The sequence below is a fragment of the Miscanthus floridulus genome, chromosome 15 (assembly GCF_019320115.1).
Source record: "Miscanthus floridulus cultivar M001 chromosome 15, ASM1932011v1, whole genome shotgun sequence".
Lineage (NCBI taxonomy): Eukaryota > Viridiplantae > Streptophyta > Magnoliopsida > Poales > Poaceae > Miscanthus > Miscanthus floridulus.
In genome coordinates this window covers 49,343,154-49,365,142 of record NC_089594.1, presented here as the reverse complement: position 1 = coordinate 49,365,142, position 21,989 = coordinate 49,343,154, and the positions used below count along the sequence as shown (strand labels likewise).

Here is a 21,989-nt window from a genome sequence, read left to right as displayed (position 1 = left end):
GCATGGCGCTTATGTGCTCACTCTAGCCTAATTGGCTAGGCCAACACTAGTGTACAACCTCCACAAGGTAGCCGTGGCCTATGATCGGTCGGCCACTAGCGTGCGCGCGACGCCGATTCAGGTGCCTCTGAATCCGTCTAATAGCATGACTTAGCGATCCTATAACTCCTAATCCGTTCATCCATTACAGAAACTCCATTAAGGAAAGTTGTAGAGCTACATGCCATCTACAACTTTGCTTTAGGGAGTATTCCTTAACTCGCTATGGTTTGCGAGTTAAATCATCCCAAAGTCGGTTACTTGCAAACTAAAATCAACCCAATGCTTAGAAAAATTCCACCAAGTGTAAAACAACATTTTCTTGCTACTTGTGAGCTATTTTGAGCAGGTATGCACTGAATTACACCTTGACCCAAAAATAAAAGTTGTTACCCTAGTTAAGTACTACAACTTCTATTTAGGTCACACAACCATGCAAATAATCTAAGCTACTATTCAACTTTAGTCAAACTAGTATCATGAAAATGGCATTTCAAATGAAACCAACACTTAGAAGCAAATTTTGTCTATGTGATGAATACAAACATTGTTCCATTTACCATCCTAGATGTTTCTAAGGTGTTTTCATGACCTCACCACCATCTCATATAGTGGTCATACACGATTGTAAGCATAAGCATCTATATAAAATCAACATTGCATGTGATAATGTATAAGAATGAGATGAAATTTCATATGCTCATGTTCATGAATGCTTAGATGATGCTTGTGCTCATGAAATGCAGATGCCAAATGCAATGCTTAACACTAGGTGTTACATTTGGTACCCCTGCCCTACTTTGAAGAGTCTTGCATTATGCGGGGTATGACAAACCGCCCCTCTATTACTAGAATGAAGTATACCTAGAGGGACAACCATGGTATGAAGTACAACTGACCATACCAGCTCATAACCAAGTACCCTTCTAGCAGGAATGGAGGGCAGAATCTGAAGGGAGACCTCCTTAGGAAGCTGCCCAAGTAGTGGCTTTTGAGGTGCTAAGTCAGATATGTCAGCAGCATGGGGATGAGCTTACCGATAGTGCTGCTGGTACTTTTCCTTGGGTGGATCCATCTACAGCAATATGGGCATAGCGCAATCACAATGCATTAATCCAAGACCTAGGATGAGTGAGCAGACAGTTCTAGTCCCACTCTAGAGGCCGCTCATGCCGATGCAGCTCATAGCTACGTGCCAGCAGATCCAAGCAAACAACCATGCAGCCCTAGCAAAAGCAGCATGGAACAGAGCTGAAGCCTTAGCCACACAGCAGGACCATGTTGAAAGGGACTTGCGCCAGTAGCTTGCGCATACCCAGAACATGGTGGTTGATCTTTAGCATGAGGTGCATTTTCTAAACAACCAACTGCACTCAATCCTTGATGAGGAAGAAGTGGAGCTAGAGGATGAGGACGATGCTATCTCCAACCTCGACAACGAGCACGTTGAAGATTAGAGTCGCCTAGTGACTAGTTAAAGCGCTAGATGTATCCCTGTTATTCATGTAATGGACTTGTAGCTTAGAGTTCGGTATTCATGATTTAACTTCGGTGTAATATTGGCACTTTGCATGTTGTCTCACTATGGATTGAGCTTTGATGAAATTCTAGTTTTGTGTTACTAGTGGATTATGACATGCATATTAACGTGTTGTGAGTATGATAAGTGATCTAATTGGTGATGTCATGTTGTGAGAATGGTTGATTATGCCTCTATTTTATTGTATGAATTTAAGATTCTCTCCAATAATTTTAGTTTGGCATGATTACATAATTCATCTACAATCTCTTGACATCATCTAATAATCACTTATTATTGCAACTTTGTAGATGACTCGCACTCATGTTGGGGCAGGCACCATCTAGGGTGGCAACAATGGTGACTTACCACCACCGCCATCACTGTCTATGAATGAATTCTTCACATAGTTCTTGGGTAATCAGAGAGCCATGGAGGATACACTATGCCTCATTGTGCAAAACACCGCTCATGCCCATCAGCAACATCAAGGGCCTAAGCCAAATCGATATAGCTCTTTCAAGGATTTACAATGACACCAAGCTTACTATCTTCAAAGAGGCTTAAGAACAGCTCTAGGCGGATGAATGGCTTAACACAATAGAGCAGAAGTTCCGTCTGTTGAGGGTTACCGACCATCTGAAGGTTGAATATGTGTCCCATCAACTGCACGGACCGACTGTGATATGGTGGACCCATTTCCTATCCTCATTACCTGACAACACATGGGTCACATGGGAGTAGTTCAAGTTAGCCTTTTGGGGACATCACATTCCCCCAGGCTAATACGCATGAAAGCCATTGAGCTCATGCGACTTACACAAGGGACCAAGACCCTTACCGAGTACATGCATGCCTTCAACAATTTGTCCTGATACGCCTCAGGGTTCGTCGATATGGAGGAAAAGAAAATAGAGAGCTTCAAGAGAGGCCTTGGTACCAAGCTAATGAAGACCATGGCCAACTTGAGGTGTACCACATACATTGAGTTCATTAGTGATGCCTTGACCCAGGAGAACCAGAACAATTTGCACACAGCAGCGAAGGGCCACAAAAGGGCAGCTGGGGTAGGCGCCTCAGGATGTTCCTAGTCTAGAGCTCTAGTGGTGGCTAGGCCATAGTTTTGTCCAACAGTGCTTAAGTTTCGGCCTCCTTCGCCAAAAGCTCAGGCCAATTGCCCCTAGAAGACATTTGGTAGGGCGTTCACCATTGCCCTACCCAAGGAAAACAGAGGGCAAGGAAGCTCAGCCAGACCAAGGAACAACCAGCCATGCTTCAACTATAATCAGTTTGGCCATTGGACCAAGGAACGCCCCCCATCCTAGGAAGAATGGCAATCAAAACTAGGTAATAAAAAACAAGCAAATCCAAAGGCATGTCCTGGATACATGCATTACATAGCTATTGAAGAAATCCCAACGGGAGAAGTTGTCACCGCCGGTATGTTTCTTATTAACAAACATTCCGCCATTGTTTTATTTGATTCTAGAGCTTCTCATTCATTTATGGACCATGCATTTTCATCTAAGTATCATTAGAAAATAATTGAGGTAAACAAGGGTGGTTATAGTACAAGTTTAGCTAGGGCTACTATCTCTATAGATCAAATAGTCAGAGATGTGCTCATCTAATAGTATTGCCCTGGATTAGCCATAGATGTGATCTTAGGCATGAAATGGATGAGCGATCATGGGGTTCTCATTGACACTAGCACTAGAACAATTATATTGAGAGAACCAAAGGGAGGTAATGCTTTTCTCATACCACTTCCCCAAAGTTTTGATCTCCAAAACTTGTCTTGTGCTATCCAAGCCACTACCCTTTGTGATATTCAAGTGGTTTGTGAGTTTCTAGATGTATTTCTAGATGAGTTATCAGGTCTATTGCTTGATAGGGATGTGAAATTTGAGATCAAGTTAGTGCCAGGTATGGCACCAATCTCAAGAAGATCCTATCGGATGCCACCAAATGAGTTAGCTGAACTTAAAATTGAGTTATAAGAACTATTGGATAAAGGTCTCATTCAACCTAGTTCGTCTCCATGGGGATGTCTAGCTTTATTTGTAAAGAAGAAGGACAAATCCTTGTGGATGTGTGTGGATTATAGGCCACTTAATGCTATGACCATTAAGAACAAGTATCCTTTGCCTCATATCAATATTTTGTTCGATCAACTAACAAAAGCAAAGGTATTCTCTAACATTGACTTGAGATCTGGTTATCATCAGATTAAGATCAGGCCAGAAGATGTAACTAAAATAGCTTTCTCCACTAGGTACGACCTATATGAGTATTTGGTCATGTCATTTGGACTAACAAATGCTCCTGCCTACTTCATGTATTTGATGAATTCGGTATTCATGCCCGAGCTAGACAAGTTCATGGTTGTGTTTATCGATGATATCTTGATTTACTCTGAGAGTGAGGCAGACCATGTAGAGCATCTGAGAGTTGTTCTATCTAGACTGAGGGAACATAAGTTATATGCCAAATTCAGCAAGTGTGAATTCTGGTTGAGCAAAATACCCTTCTTGGATCACATCTTATCTAAAGATGGAATATCTGTAGACCCATCTAAAGTACAAGAGGTCATGGATTGGAAGGCCCCGACTTTGGTTTATGATGTTTGGAGTTTTCTAGGGCTAGTAGGCTACTATCATCGTTTCATTCTAGAATTCTCCAAGATAGCTAAGCCCATGACTAGACTACTTTAGAAGGACGAAAAGTTTAGTTGGATGCTAGAGTGTGAAGCCACTTTTCACACCCTATGGACATTGCTAACTATAACTCCTATTTTAGTACAACCCAACATTGAAAGGTCTTTTGATGTGTTATGTAATGCATCAGGTACCGGTTTGGGGTGTGTGCTCATGCAAGAAGGTCAAGTTATTGCCTATGTTTCTTGACTAGTTGAGAAAGCATGAAGTCAACTATCCTACACATGATTCAGAGCTCACATCAGTTGTTCATGCATTGAAGATATGGAGACATTACTTGTTGAGAAACATATGTCACATATATACTGACCACAAAAGTCTCAAATATATCTTCACTCAACCTGAGCTGAACATGAGGCAGCGAAGATGGTTAGAGCTGATCAAGGACTATAATTTGGAAGTGCACTACCATCTAGGAAAAGCCAATGTTTTAGCAGATGCACTTAGTTCAGAAATCTCATTGCAACACATTGGAAGCCTTGTTGGAAGATGGATTTAATTTGCTACAATCGGTTGTGCCACACAATATCACTTTCAGTTGCTCACTTGAGAGCAAAATCATAGAACTATAGAAGATGGATGTAGGTATATTTCACATTAAGAGAACGATGAAAGAACAAGAAACCAAACATTTTGGTTGGATGAAAGAGATCTGCTGTGGTTTGAGGACCGACTGGTAGTACCAAAGGACCGTGAGCTTAGAAATCAATTTGTAGATGAAGCTCATTCATCCAAGTTATCTATCCATCTAGGTAGTAGCAAAATGTATCAAAAATTGAAGAGCCATTTTTGGTGCACCAAGATGGAGAAGGAAATCACCGCCTATGTTGCTAGGTGTGATAATTGTAGTAGAGTCAAGGCCATTCATTTGAATTCTACTAGATTACTTCAGCCGTTGCCTATCCCTGGCTAGAAATGGGAAGAAATAAGTATGGACTTTATTATAGGCCTTCTGATAACACATCAAGGTCATGATTCTATATGGATCATCGTAGATCGCCTTACCAAGTTAGCACATTTTGTACCAGTTAAAACAGCATATCTAGCTAGGAAGTACGCCAAACTATATGTTTCCCAGATCATGAGGCTACATGGAGTACCAAGGACCATAATCTTAGATCAGGGACCACTAGTTTATAGCTCATTTTTGGGAATACTTGCACTAAGCCTTGGGAACTAAACTAATCAGAAGTTTAGCATATCACCCACAAACTTCTGAACAAATTGAGCGAGTGAATCAAATCTTAGAAGACATGTTGAGAGCTTGTATAATATCTTCCAAGGGTTCATGGGAGAAATGGCTACCTTTAGCCAAGTTTTTGTACAACAACAGTTATTAAGCAAGTACCAAGATGTCTCCTTTTGAGGCCTTGTACGGTTGGAAATGTAGATTTCCCTTGAATTGGATTGAGCCTAGAGAAACAAGATATTATGGCATTGACTTTGTCGCCGAAGCTAAAGAGCTGGTACGCATTATCCAACAGCATATGAAAGCAACCCAGTCTAGACAAAAGAGTTATGATGATAAAAGAAGAAGACCACTAACTTTTGAAGTGGGAGACTATGTGTACTTAAAAGTGTCACCCATGAAGGAAGTGTAGAGATTTGGAGTAAAAAGGAAGCTTGCGCCTAGGTATATAGGCCCGTACTAGATTATTAAACGAAAGGGAGAGGTTTCCTACAAGTTACAACTTCCTCCTGAGATGAGTACGATATTCAATGTCTTCCATGTTTCTCAGTTGAAAAGATGTCTACGCATACTTGAGGAAGCCATTGCACCCACCAACATTAAGTTTGAATCATATTTAACTTGTGAAGAGAAACCAATTCGAGTGCTAGAAGAAATAGGAAAGAGTAACACAGAGAAAGGTCATAAAGTTCTATAAGGTGGTGTGAAATAACCACAGTGAACAAGATGCCACGTGGGAACGAGAGGATTATTTATGTGAGGTTTATCCCGCCTTTTATGAGGAATGGTAGGTCTTTAAAATCTTGGGACGAGATTCCTATAAGGGGAGGGGTTGTAACACCCTGGTGTTAAGCTTTGCATTTGGCACCTACATTTCATGACCACAAGCATCATTCAAGCATTCATGAACATGAGCATATAAAATTTCATCTCATTCTTATACCTTATCACATGAAATGTTGATTATATATATATATGCTTACGCTTGCAATCGTGTCTGACCAATGTATGAAATGGTTGTAAGGGCACCAATATACCTTAGACACATATAGAATGGTGAATGGAACAACTTTTATATTCATGACATGGACCAATTTTGCTTCTAAGTGTTGGTGTACTTTGAAATGTCATTTTCATGATGCTAGTTTGACCAAAGTTGAACAATACCTTAGAGAGTTTGCATGGTTATGTGACCTAAATAAAAGTTGTAGTTCACATCAAGGGTAACAAACTTTATTTAAGGGTCATGAGCTGAATCAGTGTCTAACCTAGTCAAATAGGGCTCATAAAAATCAACAAAATGTTGTTTTGAAACTTAGAAAATTTTGCTAAGTCATGTGCTGACTACAGTTTCAATGTACTCTACTTTGGAGCTTTGTAGTTTGAAAACCATTGTCAGTCGGGTTTAAACTCCTTTAGGCATTTTTGTAGGCCAAACTCTTTTAAGCATTTTTGTAGTACTCACTTAGTTCTACAAATTTGATTAAGGAAGTTTTCAAAAATTCACCACGGATTATGACTTATAGAGTCATGAAGTCACGCTGTCAGTCGGGTTCAACGGTGTCTGAATCGGCGTCGTGCGCGCGTCGTGGCTGATCGGTGCAGGCCGCACGCACCGCGTGGTGGCCGTACGCTGGCGCCAGCCCCACCGGTCAGGCCAACGCGGGCAACAAAGCTACGCGACACAATTGCCCTCCCTCGCTCGCTCGCATTTGGGCTCCTCTACCTCGCTTCACCTCTCTCTTGCCTCGCTAGAGCAAAGCCTCCGTGCACCTGTGCCATCGCCGCTGAGCTATGCCAAGCTCGCGCGCCACCATCAGCAGCACCATTCCCTGATAGCTCGCACACACCATGTAACACCCTAGGTATTTGTCACCAGTTAAGCAATGAGTTTGACCTCAAACATGGCATGTTAAGTGGTGATGAAGTTGTCAAGATCAAATCTACAAGAGTGAGCTCCAACTTAAACTTGGACAACACACCTTTGCTTACATATGGACCCTTGTTAAGATTATACAAGAGTAATGTTAAACATGCTCATTATATGTACATTACATCAACATGCATCCATCTTGACTAGTGGAAAAGTTTCATGAAGTTTGGTATTAAAAAGTCACATGAAATGATGAGTTACATTCTTGCTTGAATTGCGCTATTAAGTGAATGGAATTATAGGTCATCAACCAAACCTTGCTACCTTGCTCAAATGACTCTAATTGAACTCTACAACAAAAGTCATGAAGGGTTCGTGTTGAGCAGAAGTCAAGAAAATGCCTCAAACGGTCCTAAAACTCTAATTTAAGATTTACTATGATGCTACTTTGACTTGGTTTGAACTGTAGCTTACATTGCTTGCATGGAGTTTCACATTGAATAAAAGTTGAAGTTTGAGTGGAGTAGAACAAAGTTTGTTTTTGAACCAAGAGCCAAATCAACTTGGAACTTAGTCAAACTGAGGCTCAAACTTTGAATCTGCTGTTGTTTTCAGAGTCCAAAAATATTCTAAGTCTGAGTTAACTGAAACCTGAATTTTCAGTTTTCATGTACTGTCCTTTGGGAATGTATATCTTTCAAAATAGGCCGAACCAGCTCAACTTCATATAAGAAATATTGGTGTACTCATGTAGATCTACACCAAGGAGTAGTCAGTTGAAGCAATCATCATACGGATTAGGAGATATGAAGGGGAGAAAATAGAGTTTCAGCTTGTATTTTTGAGGTGGTTTTTGGATCCGTTCATTAGTTTGGAACAGGATGTGGCCGACCATGCTCGCAGGCACTATAGGTCACGTGGTGCCCTCGCTGCTTGCATGGCCGCCAGCGCATCACTTTGCCGTGCTCAGGAAAAGGAAATCGGCGCCCTCTGCTCCTCACTCGCGCTCGCCACCTCTCACTCCTCTGCTCACTCTCGTTGTCGCCGTGTGCACAGAATGGTGCACCGATGCTATGGCCGCCGTCGCTGAAGCTCTAGGGCCGCCCCAGTTTCTCTGCTCCTGGCTTTTCCTCCAGCCCCACCAACCCCGCCTACTCCTTCCTCCGTTCGCGCCGCACCTCCCCATCGAGTTGTTTCGCTGGCTTCGCCCCTGCAGCTCGCCACCATCAGCGCCGCCGTCGCGGCTGTAGCTTGCGTGCGTGGCTAGACCATTGTAGGCCACTGCGGGTCATGCTAGAGCCATGCACCAGTGCGCACGGGCCCACTGTGTGTTGCGCCGCCACTCCTCATCGCCGTCGGGTCACCAGCCAGTCCTCCCCACCGTCCTCCCTGCTCCCTGCGTGTTGACGAAGACGAAGGACCGCGGAGTCAAATAACTGAAAAAGGGAAGGAGCTTTCTGTGAAGTTGTGACTCATAGGAATAGTGCTCATCAGGATCGATTCGCTGACATTTAATTTATGTTTTCTATAGGGTCCCCGATGCAAGATCTACACCCCTTTTCTTTGGTTTTTTATAGATTTGAATGATCAAGTTTGAAAATTCATAGTAATTAGTAGAAAAATCTTAAAATAGTAAATGAGAACTTTTTGGAATACTTGTGCAATTATCTATGCATTAGATATATAATATGGCATGATTTATTTTAAAGTGTTTGCTGTAAAAATCAATTTATGCAGTTAGGTTTTTAATACTAGTAGTGCCTTGTCTTTTTTATAACTGTAGTTTTTTTGCTCAAATAAATGTGCTATTTTTATGGAGTATTACACAGGTAATGGTTGATGTCTGGTAAAAATTTCAGGAGTTTAGGCTTAATAGTTTAAGATCTATAAAAATAGCAAATGTCCTGTGTTGCTTGACTCATATTCTAAATAGGCCTACATGTTTGAATTAATTGGCTTAGTTAAGTTATTAATCAGGACTTGATGACAGTACATGAGTTGTAGTACTTTTCTTAAGATTTTCAAAAATCTAAATATCATGATTTTTGGTTAAGTAGATCTTGAGTTATACTTGCTTAAATCGCTGTGGCTGTTTCTGCCCAAACCCAGACAGGGTTTTCTTGTTGGCACTATGGGGCCTTCTTAATTGTAGAATTAGCTTTAGGTGTTTATAAAAAAGTTGTTGAGAATTGGTTAAAATTTCTAAAAAGTCTAGAACCACATTTATTGGACATGTAGAACTTCAATTATATCTGTTTAAAGTGGCGTGTTAGTTTTTGTCCATGTTTTGGACAGAGATGCATTCATTGGATTAATTGACCTTATTAACTATAAAATCATCTTAAGAAAGTTGTAGGTAACTTCATAATATTTTCAAAAAGTTATGATTCATGATTGTTGGAGGTTTAGAACTCCAGTTATGCTTCGCTGAAGTTTCTATCAGTTTTCTGTACCACTGCTGTTTGGGCTGCATATGCAGTCTTGGTTGTGCAATTATTTTTGTGGTGTAAATGATTTTTTCTATAGTTGTAACTGAATGCCAACAGTTGTAGCTAATTTCATAATCTAGTGTGTGATAAATTTTCATGATCATAGGCCTAATAATTTAGGAGCTATAGATTTTGTAAGTTCATGGTCAGATTTTGCATGCTCCCTGTATAGATCTGAATGATTCTATTGTTTGACTTAGCTACACTTTGAATAATGTCTTGGACATAATAGAAGAAGTGTAGTTACTTTCATGAGCTTTCCAAACTGTTAAAGATCACCCCTTTTGATGTTGTAGAGCTCTGGTTATAAGCTTGCTAAGTTGCGTAGCAGAATCTGTCCAAGTCTGGATAGAGGTGCTCAATTATGCTTGATTGACATTGTTAATTATGTAATCACCTTTTGATGATAATAAACATGTTTTAGATAATTTAATACGCTTTCTAGAAAGTTAAGTTTCATGCTTGTTTGATGTTTGTAACTCCAGTTATGCTGTTTTGAAACTACTACTACTTTTCTATCCTAGTTCTACGCAGGTCTGAAACATTGGCATGTTTGACCTAGTTAGCTTTGGAATAAGCTTTTTGTGATACAACAATGTTGTAGGCAATTTCATTAGCTTTCTAAAAAGTCTAGGATCACCTTTTTTGGATGTCTGGATCTCTAGTTATGGTTAAAATAAGTGACTGTTGTGCTGCTATCCAGAATTCGATACATGTGTTAGGTGATTGCTTTACCAGCTCTTGTTTTGGGCTAAACATGTTGTTTAGTTTTTGATTGATGCATGTGTGCAATATTTGAACTTAAGTTCACTTGTGTACCATTCCTAATATGCTTGCTATCCCTTTATAATTGGTTGTGTGATTTTAGTTAAATAACTCTAGGTGCCTAGGCCATGCATGATCTTATGTTTACCTTGAATGCTATTATGCGATGCATCTCATATTACCATTCTTCATATTCATGCACTTGCATCTTGCATCTCATATAGGTACGCTAGATGAACCACGTGAAGGGCGTGATGTTGGAGCCAAACCCGAAGACGGTGTATGGTGGACCTATTCCGAAGATGGAAGGACTGGACAAGTGCTAGGATGGGAGATGCTCACCAAGCAAGTGTCGTCTAACAAACACTAACCTAGTGTTGGATGATAGGCAAGCCCTGGAGCATTCTAAGCCTCCTACATTTTTATAAATATCACTTGAGTTCTTTATATTTGATGCATTAGGTTATAAAAGTTGATTGGAACCACTTGATGCATAGAACTACCTTGTCCAGAAATATACCTTGAACCCTTTGTAGGTCCAGGATTGAATGTATGCTTAGCGATGCTTAGACCAATAGAAGTCAGGTGATTTCCTATCACCTGCGAGATATAGGTGGATACCAAAGCACAGTTGGCTATATTTGCTATCGTGGAAATAACCATGTGTTAATAATAAATGGAGACCGGGCGAGATGTCGATAGAGAAGCAACAAGACATGGAGGTCTTGGGTGTGGATCTATCCCCGTCTATGTAGTTTAAGGACCGAATCACTGTATGTCCTCATGTCATGTTGAACGCATGCCTATCACTTAGTTGGCCAGATAACTCGTTCCGACCATGAAGCCATGTAGCTCAACTTAGGCCAGAAGAATGGGAAGTGAAAGTGCATACCCTGGCGGTAGTAAGGATGTGCGGGGAGCCATTGGCGTAAGTCCTAGGTTAGATTGACCACCTGGCAGAGTGGACTCCCTGAGGGTCTGGTGCTGCTCAGAACCACAAATCCTGAGTTGTACCAAAGGTGATCTAAGGCTACCAGTGGCTGGTAGACCTAGGTTTGTGTTAGGAATACCCCTCCAGTTGGATAGGAATCGATTCGAATCGTCGTCTCTCCCGGATAGTGAGAACTTGACTAAGCAGCGGCAACGTAGAATAACTTAATTGAACTTGAGGGTTATAATGATGATGTTACAACATTATACCAGCTATGGTTACTATTGGCTATTACTAAATGATATCCCACATGTTTGGCACAGGTTAGTTGCTAATATAGAGATGGATAGCTATAATTAACTTGGTTACTGAATTGTAAAAGGTATAGCTCAACTCTTGCCTTGCATACTCCTTGGTGTCACTTTATTTCTAGTTTATGACGGGTAAGTCTAGCTGAGTACATTCGAGTACTTAGGGTTTATCCCACCATGTTGCAGGTGAAGTTCTCTGAAGATGGTGGCTAACCACTAGGTGGGCTCGGTGACTCTATATTTACTTCTCATCTATATGCTTTTATCTGAGGATGTCACTTATGCTAGCAATGTATTTGGAACTTATGTTAATGTAATCATTTGCAAGCTATGTTGTTTTCACTAATCGGTTTTGAAACCTAAACTGTACTATTATTTGTGAACCCATTTGTAATATTATTTCCGCTGCAACTCTGCGTATGTGATGAGTATTTGCTTAATCATACGATCTTGGTTGTGATGTTGATTTACCGAGGTCCTTCATGACACTCGGTGGACTACCGGGTTTATATAAGTGAAAGTATGCGTATTGATCTTGTATAAATTGGGCGGTTCTGTCACAGTTGGCATCATAGCAAGATTAAGCAAATACTATCATGTACATAGTTTTAAAAACAAAGTTTTAGTTTTAAAAAGCCTATTTTAACTAAAACTTTAGCTATAGGCAAATTTATCAAAACTAATTTACAAAACTATGCTAGCGACATCCTCCTTTATGCCCAGTTATGGACTATTAGGTGGCTATCTAAGTACTAACTTTGGGGGATGTACTTTATTGCAATTTTTACTTTCATCATCCATACGATGTGCTATTGTATGGATGCCGTTCACTTAAATGGTAATGTATGGATCAATTGCCTCTACACCCAGGTAAGTGTGAATTGTGAGAGCATGACCGTCCAACTGTCGGTCTAGGGGAGAGTTAGCTATGGTTACTGGAATATTTACGTGTTACACACATGTATATATGAAGGTACTTAATTGTGGGTGTATCTGTTGGGTAGCTATGGATACCGAAGTATATATATCTGGGGATGTATATATGGAGAGTATCTTAGTTTACTGCTTTCATTATGTGCTTATTTATCTTTTGTGGGGATGGGCTGCAATGAATTTGCCTATAGGTACGCTAACTACGAATATGTAGATTGAATGTAGCTGATGACTAGCTATATATCGAGAGAGTACGTGTTATGCCACCAACATAGAATGTGATTGCCACCTTAGGCTAGCAATTTTATGAGGATAAATAGGACTAGCATGCATGTTGATTGTGCTTGTGCATAAATATACTTCCCTCACCTTGTTCTAATACTAAGTAACTTGTGATCAATGTGATGTTACTATCTTCCCTGTGTGAAGCTAGGCAGAATGCCTTGTTCCATGATGTTTGAATAGTTGTGCTTGAAGATAGTGTATGATTAGCTTTGCCTAGCAGGTTTGCTTTCAAAGGAAATAGATGACAAGTTAGTAGTTAGCAAAAACTTCACCCCTTTGAAAACTAAATTGTTAAATGTAAGTAAAACTTGTTTTGTAGAGATATCCACCTACTCAGTAAGAAGAAAATAAAAGATATCAGTGCCTTACCATCATGTGTTTGCATGATATGTGTAGTGGTGTTGTTGTAGGTGACTGCTTGTTATGTATGAGCTTTGTGCTTAGTAATAGTCGCTTAAGCTAATTGGATTGAGTGTTTTGAAATGCTTGCTTAAGACCATGATGTAGGTTTGGATGCTCATTATCTAGGTAGTGCCATAGCAGTTACCCCTTTTGTCCTCGATAAGCATACAAGTGTGGAAGAGTGCTATCCTGGAACAATGTTCAAGTTTTGATAATCTCATGGTTATCGTTTCCAATTGAGTTCTCTCTTAGGAGCCTGAGCCTATACACGTGGTTGCTAGCCTTGAACGTTGCGCTATGAAGACCTTTATCCATGCCTTTGCTTGACCTTAGGCCCAAGCTTAGTTCCCTTGAATGCTTGCATGTTTCATGGTTGTCCCGCTCCTATGTGGGAGGACCCTGCTCAAAAATCCTTGTTAGATCTCATTGCTCCTTCTTCTATAGATGATCTGGTGCAATGCTAATCGCTGTCTACCCTAGCTTTGGAACTTTTTCCTTGTAGTTCATGTCATTGCTTTATCAACTGAATCCCTAGTCGGTGCTTTGGCTCTATCCCTCGAATCTCATTTATTTTGCCTCCAACGCTTTCAAGTCTCTGGTTGTTTATCCAATCTTGATCTCATGTTGCTGCTCGGCAAGACCAAATCTCATGTTAATCTTTACCTGGTAATCAGCTTGGTGGACACAAGGCGTATATGGAAATTAAGTAAGAGTACCCTGCTTAGTTGCCTTCAACAATTAGGCTATATTCTCTTGCACTGTGTTTTGATCTTCAGATCGCTTCCTTGTTGACTCCTAACCTTATGACTACCTTTATTTGCTATCCCTCATTCTCATTGTGCTTGCTCCTATGCAACCAAATTTGTGCCATGTGAAAATTCTTGTGGGTAGTATGTTCAGTAATGGTGCCACAATTAGCGATCTATGGTGCCATGACAAAATAGAGAGCCTCCTGTGGGCGTGCACACAAGGTTGTGCTACTCGACACGTGCTAGTATCGAGGTTCCTAGTCATGATCCATTGTAGAACTACACCGATGTGTTATTTTCATGTGAGCTCTTCCTTGGTTATCTCTCCTTATCTTGTCAGAAGATCTATAAGTCAAACTAGAGGCAATAGGACTTCCTTCTAGAGTCGTGTAGTGGATAACCTTGAAGAACATGTCACTGACATAAACATTAACAGACTGCAAGTGTGGTAGATAAGTGACTCTACTTGACTATCCTTGTAATGACATCGATCAACTAGTGAGCAACTTATGTCATCCCCAGTTGGATTGAAAGGTGCACCCACTTAAGGTTGAACAAGTTATTAGTCGGATGATAAATGGACCGGGATATTATGTGCTATAATAGGTCACTTGATACTCATGAGTTTCCTATCCAAGTTCTCAATCTTTAGGTGCATAAGGATCATGTAGACAAACCGACCTTCTTCAGTGTCACTCCTTTTCTGCTAACTTCCATGGTAACTGTTTGTTTACCCATCAACTACAATTGTTGCCATCAAAAAGAAGTTTGGAAGCTTTTATATGTTGAGAGGCAACTACTTGGTTACCAATAGGAAGGTTAATCTCTAGCTAGGTAATGACTCTTTGGTAACTATGAAGGCCAAATCTCATAGAACAATATTAAGCAAAGAAATAGCAAAGTCGATCATCGATGCCAGCACTGCTTTCTTCTCCAAGCCCTATGTCCATCAAGTCAATTCCATCTTGGACAATCACACAAATAGTGTAGGATGCTGTATCAGCTAAGTAAAGAGCTAGAGGAAGCACGCCCCTAGTTTCAGTCAGCATCATTATGTATATGGTGCTATCAAAGGATTGTTCTAAATTCTATTGGATGAAGCATAGAAGGATAATCATAGACGTTCCCTTATCCTGTAGGACTATCAATCCATGTGAAGTATGCATTATACCCTACAAGAACATCCCACCAGTTCAATGCTTGTGCATCGTTGAGTTGGTGTCTAAATCAATGGTTGAGGTTGTTTCCTAAGTGGCATGTAAGAAAAACCCTAGCCTCCATCCTCTATGAGAAAACTACTGCTATCATAAAGAGAATTAGAGAGTATAGAACACACTTCCCAATGTATAAATCAAAGGAAAAGAAGAGCAAAAAATCTATCAAGATTTCATGACATTAAAATGGTTATCCTTAAGCTAATGATTAGAGAATCAAACATGGTTGAATTCACACCCAACTTGGTGATCTCATTCCTCGCTTAAGGTACTTCGATGTCTTAAGTTGGTTTGACAATTGGATGACTAAAGCATCAAATTTGAGAAATGTTTTGACAGTTCGGTCCCAAAATTTAAGAACCGAGCAGTTTTGGTAGATAATTTGTTTGGATAGTCAAACGGTGTCCGTTTGAGCTGAATTTTGGTTAGTAGTTAAAGGACTCTTGGATCTAAATGCCTACAAAAATTTGTTGACAATTGAATATTAGTTTGCAGGATATGAACTGATTACCATGAGGTACATAATCTATGATTTCTCTGCTGACAACTATCATCCCTCACATTAGAAACATTGTGTTTATAATTGATGCTAAGTTTAGCAACATGGTCAATGTTTGATGTTAGATAATACTTTAGATACCCTAGAGAAGACTCCTTGCACCTCTTGTGCCTTGCTTTTGCCCTCTCACATCATCAATGCTTTAGCAGTCAATGTGTTCTACAAGTCAATTTGTGCCTTTACGAGTCAAAAACAATTTGAAGTGCCAAACAATAGATTTCATACTTTGATTTTGAGTTGTTGATTGACATTAGAAAGGAAGCCTCAATTTCAAAAGTAGTCAAACTAGGCTAATTTTGTGATAGTGCAAGTCAACCTAACTTACTGCACCATGAAGACAAATTATGCTCAACCTGCTTAGTAGTGTACTGTTTTTCTAGTTGGTGTATACTTGCAACTTTTGTTGACCTCTAGGCCTCACCAACATCCTTCTTCTGCAAGGATTTCCAAGGTAGGCTTGTTTTTTGGTACCTTCCATGTGTTTGTACCCAAGAGGTTGCATTAGGTCCAACCTAGATAACTGTTGCTGCTTGGATACAAGGATTCTACAATTAATGATCATTGAAAACACTGAGTCAATAGAGTCAGCTATTGCATTCACCGCTCACTCAATAGACTCAGATAATAAAGTATTATCATTAGAGAAAGAGAACTACACGCATGGAACATTATGTAGTTTTCCATCGGTTGGCATCTAAGTGATTGAACAGTTATGACCAGCATAGACATTGTTATTGGTTAGTCGGTTTCTCACTGCCTTAGAGGAGGTTTACCCCATCTGTGATATCATCCCTTATGAAAGGTTGTATTGAAGCTACTTTGGTAGAAAACTGCTTTCCGAACTTTGTGGATGAACATGGATCCATTGTAATGAGTAGCTTTCTGAAGCTTGTAGTCCAGTGCAAAGTTCACATGGTCCATGCTATATTCACTAGGGAAATAGATATTATGGGTAATTAGTGTATACTCCGTAGTACTCTCCGGATCCCGAGAACGAAGTATTGTGCTATCTTGGATTCCTCCCAAGGTAACAATACTTCAAGGAAATTAGTGAAGGAAATTTGTCAGACAAAATGTACTATGAAGAGCACGTATCAGAAAGTGTCTTGACCAAATTAGCCTCTCTGATACTCCAAAGTTAAGTAGCCTAAGGCTATCACTGATGTTGGAAAATGGATGACATGCTTCTCTTCCCTTAAAAGTCTTTCGCACCGAATCTCGGGGTGAGATTCTTGTAAGGGGGAGGGCTATAATAGCCTAGGTGTTTGTCACTAGTTAAGCAATGGGTTTGACCTCAAACATGGCATGTTAAGTGGTGATGAAGGTGTCAAGATCAAATCTACAAGAGTGAGCTCCAACTTAAACTTGGACAATGCACCTTTGCTTACATATGGACCCTTGTTAAGATTATGCAAGAGTAATGTTAAACATGCTCATTACATGTACATTACATCAACATGCATCCATCTTGACCAGTGGAAAAGTTTCATGAAGTTGGAATTAAAAAGTCACATGAAATGATGAGTTACATTCTTGCTTGAATTGCACTATTAAGTGAATGGAATTATAGGTCATCAACCAAACCTTGCTACCTTGACCAAATGACTCTAATTGAACTCTACAACAAAAGTCATGAAGGGTTCGTGTTGAGCAGAAGTCAAGAAAATGCCTTAAACGGTCTAAAACTCTAATTTAAGATTTACCATGATGCTACTTTGACTTGGTTTGAACTATGGCTTACATTGCTTGCATGGAGTTTCACATTGAATAAAAGTTGAAGTTTGAGTGGAGTAGAACAAACTTTGTTTTTGGATCAAGAGCCAGATCAACTTGGAACTAAGTCAAACTGAGGCTCAAACTTTGAATCTGCTGTTGTTTTCAGAGTCCAAAAATATTGTAAGTCTAAGTTAACTGAAACCTGAATTTTTAGTTTTCATGTACCGTGCTTTGGGAATGTATATCTTTCAAACCAGGCCAAACCAGCTCAACTTCATATAAGAAATATTAGTGTACTCATGTAGATCTACACCAAGGAGTAGTCGGTTGAAGCAATCATCATATGGATTAGGAGATACGAAGGGGAGAAAATAGAGTTTCAGCTTGTATTTTTGAGATGGTTTTTGGATCCATTCATTAGTTTGGAACAGGATGTGGCTGTCCATGCTCGCAGGCACTGTAGGTCGCGTGGCGCCCTCGCTGCTTGCATGGCCGCCAGTGCATCAGCTTGCCGTGCTCAAGAAAAGGAAATTAGCGCCCTCTGCTCCTCACTCGCACTCGCCACCTCTCGCTCCTCTGCTCGCTCTCGTCATCGCCGTGCGCACAGAACAGTGCGCCCACTACAAGAAAAAGTGGTATTAATGATGGGATATGTGGTCGTTAAAAGTTGTCATGTGGTCGCTAAAAGTTTCTAACGACCACAAAAATGTGGTCGTCCATGGTCGTTAAAGGCTCCGTCGTTAATACAATTAACGACCACATACAATTTCCCGTCGTTAACTTTTCAACGACGTGATAATATGTGGTCGTTGATACTACAGCATTAACGACCACGTTTATAGTAACAACAACCACATTTGTCATCGTTAATATCATAGTGTCATCTTAGCATAATGCATTAACAGCCACATTTGTGGTCGCAAATTGTTTCTACAAGGTACTATGAAGGGTATTAGTGACCACACATTTATCACTAATAATTTTATATTGGAATGGCACTTCTATGGCATCAGCAACCAATATGGGACATAATAGCGACATGCTTTCACAATAGGCAATTTATAAATAAATTAATTTTCAACATTCCACAAATTCAACTTCACAATGGTCCTGGATGGTTCATGTGACCAAGGCGGAAAACACAATCCAAAACATGAAACTAATAGTGGCGGACATGAGACCAATCCTACAAATAACAAGGTAGTACTAATCTATGCTTGAAGGGATCCACCCATCAATTGCCTTCTCATGAACAATTGTGAGGTCATGCTAGTAATGTGTTGCTCTTCATCTTGCTCCCTGCAATATGCAAATTTCATATCAGCAACAAACAAATAAAATTGACTAAAGATGTCATGTATAAATAATTAATCTTTCTGGGTGTAGATGCTTACAGATGATCACTGTTTATTCATGAGCTAAACTAGCACTCATATTACGCTTTAATTCTGCCCATTCTTCTTCCATTCGGCTAACACGATTGGTAATCATTCTATTTTCCTCATGAAGTGCTCTATTATCTTCTTGAAGTTCTTTCTTTTCCTGTTCAGACTGTGTAAGCTTTTCTATCAGTTTCGCTTTGGTAACAATCGGATTCTGTAAGCCTCTTGCTTTTACTCCGCCACCATAACCAATAACATGGTCACGCCTATTTGATTCGAAGCACTTATCCATAAGTTCCACATTAGAAAGGGAAGGGTTCAATAGCCTTTCCACCTCAATCTCTGCCTATGAACAAAGCAATTAGAATTAGGTGCTTCTACCAGCACATGTGTATTTATTCTTGTGTAACACGGATATCTCCAAATACAATTGTCATTAATCTACAATAATATCCAGCAAAATGAATTCGAAGGCAACTATAAACTTACATGCTTGGTAGAGGTTTCAGAATCCACAAAAGTGCCATCCTTCATGTGAGTGAGAGAAAATAATTTATCCAAAGTTGGAGGATTATTTTCCTTGCCACCCTATTACATGTAGAACATCAGAACACAAGTAACGAGAGGTAATAATTGAAAAAAGTGAGCGTAGAATACTATACAAACATTGTCCCATATGATCTATCTATATGGGTTGCTGCCACTGTGATGAAGAATTTTCAGGTATGATCTATTTTTGGAGTTTCTCTTGCTCTTATCCTACAGTTCCATGAAATAATTTTACTAACCATGGTCACCAGGTACAAAATGTGCAACAATGTTGTCACTATGTATGTGAGAAGATTAAAACTTACTATGAAATCCTTGCTGTAGAAATGTTCCTTGACAAGCCACTCCCAATCAGGTTTTTTAATCCCTTTAGGGCAATTCTTAATAGCTTGCTGCATATTCCTTGCTGGCTTAACAAATTGCCGATTCTAGTCTCCAAGCCAATTATTCCATAGATCTCTAGCGTGCTCCATGATCTCAGCTCTGTATACATCAATTTCAATGTCTAGATTTGCATTTTCAAACTTGTCCTACATAGATATTCAACCAATGTTTCAATATGAGTACAAGATTCTTGAAGGAAAAAAACTAAGTATGTAGGACTTATATATGTAAGGAAGCGTGTACCTTAATTGCCTCAAAAATGTGTTTTTGAGCTGCTGGACTTATATCATTCCATTTCTTCACTCTGATTGGAGTAATGTTACAATCACGGACTATTCTACTCAACTGTCTTGGGAATGTTTTAGATAAAGCCCGATTGTTGTAGAACATTACTTTAATTTTCTCGCCTACCTTTAGTTTTGCAACCTTCTTACATTTATTTCTTCCACGGCCTTGCCGTTTCTATACTGTTTTGCCACCTAAAACAAATACAGAAGAAGAGTCGAATTCATTTTGGCAAAGAAAAGTATTTTTACTTGGTTTAGTGTCTAGACCATTTGATGTATCTGCAGGTCGCTGCTGCTCTTGTACTTCCTCAGTTTCCATGTTGTCATTATCCGATAATTCATCTAAAAGCAAATGGTCCAAATGGAGTATCTATCAGTAAATGAGTATTGTAACATGTGCACTAAACTCTTATTCCTGAATATGTTATTAGCACCTCATTATGATTTTTCTTCATCTTTGATTGGTAACTTTTGTCGCAACATGCACGGTCAAAAAACAAATGTTCATCTACAAAGTGTTTAACATGAGTATTTTTTCCATACCATCTTGCATTGAACATGTAGAACTCTGTGTAATCCATCTCCTTTTAGCATGCATGTTTTCTTGATCAACGGCCCTGTGATCATCGCTACTCCTTGTAGCATGTGCCTGTACTGATCATTAGACCTGTTGTCATCTGCTCCTTCTAGAAAGCATCCTATCTTGATCAATATCCCTATAGTCATCTCTACTGAAGGTGGCTGCAACACATAAGTGCTAATTGTAAATAATGAAAAATTAGTTCGATATTGATTTTCTACTCATTTAAGATGCCAGAGTCTAACATTTGAACTTCTTTGTTTTCTTGTTCCATTGATGCCATTCATCTGTTGCTTCTTCATCATCTGAATTTTTGCTAGCATCTGAAGAACATGGCTGACTTGCATATTTTGATTTCTTTGCTTTTACTATCCTATCAGACAAAGTATCTAATGCACCTCCATGTTCTGAGTCATCTACAGGAATACATTGTTAAGTGGAACAACAGGTTATGTAAACTATTTCTTAGACATACATTGTCATGAACTTTCAGTTAAATAGAGATAACTTAGATATAACATCCTTAACCTACTTCTGGTACTTGAGTAGTTTTCCTGACTGATGTATGAACATTATTGGTGTCTTCATTTAGACTGTTGTGGATTGTTGTGTCATTACTAATGTTTGGGTATGTTCGCCTCACTTGCCGTTGACAAAGCAATCCAGGACTTATGAATTGTGACCTTTTCAATGCTGCGGCTGTGAAATTTCCATACCTGCCTTGTTGCATTGTGAGGACCTGCACAAATAGCAACCATATCAATTAATTTATAATTGGTGTGATAGTACAAGAGTAACATCAATGTGGTAACACTGAAACCTATAATTGCATTGAAAATTGAAGAAAGATTATGGGAAAAAAAATCACTGAATATTATAATAGTTGTTGTCTAACTCGACTAGCAAAAGTTCCAAAACTAATGCAAATGTGACATGCTCCTATGTCTAGTCTAGCAATGTAAAACAGTGGATCATCGCAATTTTCTCTTTCCACGGAACAATATGGCTGAGGCATCTTCAGGCATGTCCTCTTCATCATCTCCATCATTATCCTCAGGTTCATCACCTTCATTATCTGAGTCTCCAGGGGGTACATCATAAGTGTCACGTGGATGC

The 21,989-nt window shown here is 39.6% G+C and overlaps 1 pseudogene; it reads right to left on the bottom strand.

Annotated features, from left to right (window-relative positions):
- Positions 1–18,955: 18,955 nt before the first annotated feature.
- Positions 18,956–20,095, bottom strand: LOC136507463 (uncharacterized; annotated as a pseudogene).
- Between the last annotated feature and the right edge of the window lie 1,894 nt (positions 20,096–21,989).